Source organism: Agrilus planipennis, unplaced genomic scaffold (genome assembly GCF_000699045.2).
Source record: "Agrilus planipennis isolate EAB-ADULT unplaced genomic scaffold, Apla_2.0 scaffold66, whole genome shotgun sequence".
NCBI classification, from domain to species: domain Eukaryota; kingdom Metazoa; phylum Arthropoda; class Insecta; order Coleoptera; family Buprestidae; genus Agrilus; species Agrilus planipennis.
In genome coordinates, this window is record NW_020438868.1 from 666,910 (window position 1) to 672,909 (window position 6,000).

The following is a 6,000-nucleotide window of genomic DNA, read 5'->3' on the forward strand; positions in this document are numbered from 1 at the left end:
AATTTAAACGTGGGCAAAGATCCGTTTTTGATAGGAGCGACCAGGAAGCCTGGTAAACGTTGTTACCGAGGAAATCATTTCACGGATTTTTTAGGAAAAAGAAGAACTATCACTGGACAATACTACAGTGAGTTATTGGACCGTTTCGACAAAAAGTTGCAAGGAGACACGGACGCATTTAACGAAAAAGAAGGTGCGTTTTCAACACGATAACGCACCGGCACATTCATCAGGAGTTATTGCCGCCAAAATGCATGAATTACGTTATGAATTTGCTGCCGCACACCCTGTTTTGACTCCCTGTGACTTCATCTTGTTGGCTACCATGAAGAAATGACTAGCGAGAAAGAAATTTAGCTCAAACGAGGAAGTCATCGCCAAGACAGGGGGGATTTTGGAGAGTTCGTCAAATCTTATTTTTTGGAGGGGTAAAAAAATGGCAGGGTCGCTGGGAGAAGTGTATCTTTCTAAAAGGGGACTATGTTGAAAAAAAAAAAAACTTTAAAAAAAAGGTGTCTTCATTTCTAACACGGGTACTTATTGAACCGCCCTCGTACTTCTCGGCCATGAACATACTGAATTAGTTAAGATGTATTTTCTTCTATTGGAAATATATAAATATTTTGAATAAGGACCTAAACACATATGAAAAGAATCAAAAATCCTGATCCCAAGAAGGACTTCAACCCTTACCAAGCAACTATAGATATTCCATTCAATTTCATCAATTAGTTCTTAACCCATGAAATTGTGTAATAAATTTGTTAAGATAGACATTGAACTATCGTTTTATAAATATTCTGAAAATAAGACAAACAAAGATTTGAGCTTTGATAAAAACAATTCTATGAACGAATAAACAATTACATAGATATAAAATAGTGTCTTTGCACTTTTAACTTTAGAAACTAGTAAACCTCAAAAGGGCAACTAATCAAAATCGAATGCAGTAACAGCTTGTCGAAACAAGTAATCAGCAACTTTCGGTTAAATGGTAACTTATTGAGATTGAAAATTTTATGGTTTTACACCGTTCAATCTTTTAATTTCTTATTGTTTTCTGACTTTTATTGTTTATCGAGACGTGTTTTCATCAACGAACGAGGGCACGAATGAATGCATGTAATTTATGTAGGTATACGTGTATTATATGTACACTGCTGTTTAAAAGTTTAGAACCATTTCGAGCATATTAACCCGACTAGAATTTTTAGGGGCTGCAGGTAGGATCCCTATGTGGGTAGTACACTAATCCTTGTGGACCACCCACCCACCCATGTGGAATGGAATGCCTCATGTGGGGGCCACAGAGAAAAATTATTGTTACTCCAATATAAATTTTTGGAAAATTGAACTTTATTATTAACGAAAAAATACAAAATTGAATGAGAAATATATTTTACCAATGAGAAACTGTTCACTTTTACATATGTAGCAACAGTATAACATATACTATTTTTTTACTTTCGTCACTAAATAATTTTTTAATCAACATCTATGATGATTTTACAGGTAGTTATAATTTCATTGTTTGCAGAAACTATAGGTGCATTTCTAAAATATTTAGCATCGCAGAGATTTTCTTTTAGTTTTCTACAATAAGGCAGATTTAACTATAAGTTTATACATGTGTTCGGTTGGCCCTTAAGACCCACATGAAAACCCCATAAACCCTCACTTTGTATCACCACTTCTTTGGTGGTATTTTCATGAGGAATCTACGGGGAAATCCCTATATCGGCATGCCACACATTAGTCACATGAGGCCCGCACGCTAGGACGGGGCATGCCCCTTATAAATTCTAGTCGGGAAGCAAAACAAAAGTGAAAATAAATTAACATTATTTACCAAACTAAATTTTAATATGCAGTAGAAGACCTTTAGACAACTATCCATTTATTAACAGTTTTAAAAACAAGAATGGTTTCTTTTGACGTTTCGAAAATAATTTTTAATGTCCTGCAGCTCCTAAACTTTTGAACGGTAGAGTATATACATAGAGGTATACATATACACGTGTACATGTGCTTAACAAAAGTGAGATGGCGGCACCGGCAAAAGAGCGTAAATTGCTTTTTGATTTAAATAACAATAAAATGAAATTGTCAATACGGGCGACATGTTTTCAATAAAAGAATTTACATTAGATTTTAATAACCTGTCAATTGATTTCTGCTGCCGACCGGCACTTTATCCGTTTTCGCTGACATAAATAATGAAGTAATGGAATGTCATTCGCAAAAATCACTGAAACGGCATTTTACATTTTATTTCCAACTGTCGACATAATTTTCATGTCGGCTCAATCACAACGTGTACCTATTCCGAAATTAAATGAATTGCTGATTTTTTCCATGCGCTTTTTTTATATTAAAAATAATAATAACAATAACAACAAAAAAACGAAACAAACGGCGGGAATCATTTTGCAGGACCGACAAAAACATGCATTCCATTTTGTTTTCCATATTCTATGAAGTATTTTNATTTAAGTTCCAGAAGTCTTCAAGACTTTCTTGATGTTTTAAATTCACGTTTCCCTTCGGTTAAATTTACAGTAGAAATGGAAAAAGATGGCAAATTACCATTTTTAGATACGTTGGTTATAAGAAATGGGAATTCTTTAGAATTCGACATCTACAGAAAACCCACTAATACCTCTAGATATATACCCAACGACTCTAATCATTGTGTTCAACATAAAATGGCTAGTTTTAACTTCCTTGTACACAGATTACTTAGCTTCCCTCTTAGTAAAAATAGATATAATAAGGAACTCTGTACAATTAAGAAAATTGCAAAAGACAATGGTTACAATTGTAACATTATTGATAAATTAATTAATAAGATAAAATTTAGGAATTTTATTTCAAGATCTACGACTTTTCAAACAGATGCTAATAAAACCAAGTTTATTACTATGCCATACGAGCCAAGATTTACTCGCGGACTCGAGGGTATTTTTCGAAAACTTGGTTTACGGATTGCTTACAGTTCAAATGGCAACTCCATTCAAACTCTCCTTGGTAACCCTAAGGATAAAATTCCATTCTTAGAAAAGTCGGGGATATATGAAATTAGTTGTAATGACTGTAGTAAAAAATATATTGGACAAACTAGACGCTCAATCAAAACTAGATTTAAGGAACATCTAGCTCATGCACGGTTTGGTAGAGAAGAAAAATCTAGTGTTGCCCAACATATTCTTACTGATGAACATAATATTAATATTAATAATCTTCGGATAACTACAGTGTCGTGTTTTGGCGTTGGGATTTTGAGCTATTCTGTTTGTTCTATAATCCTAACTACATAATGTTATAAATGTGAATATGAGTTTGTTTGTTGGTTTGTTTGCTACCCTTTCACTCCTTAACTACCCAACCGATTATCATAAAATTTTGTAGACACATTGCCAGGGGTACAGACAAGGACATAGGGTACAATAGTGCTCCCGAGGGATAGAAAAATTAGTGTCAAGCGGTCGTCAATGATCTTTGACATGTACATCAATGCGAGCGAAGCCGCTGGTAAAACCCAGTTAACAATAACTTTATTTTCACATATGTAGGGAAAATACTAATTAAAGCTCTAGATTTTACTGTTTGACTAAAAAAAGTCCTTTTGGGACTTCACCCTTTGCGATTTATCTTAAAAAAAAAACAAAGATACTACTCTATTTATTTTGTTCGAAGAGAGTAGCAACCAGATAGAAGAAGGAGCGTGGAACAGGGAAAGTGTCGAAATTCCGACAACTTCAATTACTTCCGGATTGTTAGAGGTTAACTTGCTCGCGTCTGGTCCTGGTGACCGAGAGCCAACCTCCGAAATCCCGCCAAATAGCTCGGGATTGAGCGAGATTAATTGCGTGGCTGCGATTCCGGCCGGACTCTAACCGGAGCATGCGACCGACGCCGCCGGATCTTAATTAAAATCGAAGGTCCTACTACTAATCCCGACCGTGGACACTGTTGTCGACACTTTAACTGACCTCACCGCAATCACTCCGGGAAACAAATGTGACTTTAAGCATTTGAATTATTGAACTTCCGGCTCCACTCATTTGACAAATTCGGACAATTAGCAGGGATTAGAAGCGTTGCAAATGGGAAAATTCCAAGCAGTAAAAATCTTCCACTCCAAAAATCAGACAGAACAATTAAAAACATAATTTTCTTTTCATTAGGTCCTCCGAAAGGACTTGTAGAGATAATTCTGAATTTCATGGGACATGTCCTTGGGTTATGTAGTGATAAAAATCTGAGATTCATTGATTTCTAATACATTTCGACCTATACATATGTAACACTTGACATTTTTGATAGTGGTTAATTTGAAAATTAATTTTTTCAATTCTATACTCACTATAAACTACTTCAGGTTAATAAGGGAAAATTTGTGAGGGTGTGACAACAGTAACAAATTTTCCCTCATTAACCTGATGTAGTTTATAGTGAGTAAAAAATTGAAAAAATTAATTTTCATATTACTACATAATGTAGGTACAATAAGAATGCAAAAAAAATCTGCTACACACACACATTTCGCGACTCTTTAGGTTTTGAAATATTTATAGACTTGGTGCTATCAATGGACAAACGTTACAGCTAGTTTAAAGGGGTCGATGGTCAATTTTAATTGAAATTTGGTCTTCATACTTTTTGATATAATTAATCAAACACTTGGAACCTTCTTTATCAAAATAAAAAGGAAAATTTTATTTCCAACTCCTCGGTAATACCATCTATAAACGTTTCAACATGTTACTACTACTATTAATTTTTATAATTCCTTTCTAAGTAAGATATAAAAGTCGTTAAACAGACTTGGATAACTGAGAAGAACAATCACTTTTTGATATTAGGAATGATTCTATTACTTTACTCATTAAAAAGGAAACTAAAATAGAATTATATACTGTGTCCATTGGTCTACGAAGTGTTTACAAGTATGTTCAATAAGAATTCTGCTTGACTGGCATTTTTTCATAATTCGGTCGTCAAACGACATAGTTTTATATAAACAGTTACATTTACAACAAAAAGTGATTACGTATAAAAATTTAAACAACGACGTTCTAATTAATTGACTTATTTCATTAAGTAGTTAACATCATGTGCAGTGTATCAGGTGTGTTGTGTATCTAAATAATATTTTTAGTAAATTAATTTAATAATGACGAAAACTAAAGGTAAACAACAGTCTGTGTTCAAAGAACCGAAAAATATGGTGGAAGTAGATTTAGGAAAATCGAAAATTAAAGAACAAGGTGATTATCTATTAAGTACATTAAACAGTTGTTTTGCCCACGTTAGTAGCAATGAGCTAATTGCTTCGACCCATTTAGTGCCGTTATATTAAATGACTTGGGATTAATAATCATTAATTCGAAGAGCAATTATGGTTCTAGCCACTATTATTTTTTAATTTAGTAATAATATCTTCAAACAAACAGTAATAACGAGAGTCAAATTGATTTATATTGCAAGCATTATTTTGTAAAAACAATGCTGACAAGTAATAAATTAAAAACCTAAAAGGCTCGATACGCCGTAAAGAAAACAAAATGGCATTGTTTTCTTACACCTACGCGCCTTTTGTGGTCGGAATTGGCTCTTAAAGGCTTTTTGTTTGGATTAATTTGATAAGTCTTTGAGAAATCATTAAATTATACAAGCCGTGAACATACCTACACGTTTCATTACATAACCTCATCCTTAGGGAGTCCTTTCTAGTAGAATAATGCAACAACATGGTTTATACATAAATAAGCATCAACTAATTACAGTTTCTTATTTTAGACACAAAATTAATATTCCCAGTGAAAACTAAAAAGAAAACTAGGATTAGAAAGGCTATAATTATTCTTGCTGTTTTTGTTTGTATACTAGCACTGTCGGCTTGTATTTGGAGTAAGTTTCATTTTATTAAACAGTCACCAACATCTACACGAGTATTTTTCAGACATTTTCCTTGAACAAAACGTAGAAAGATTGCTC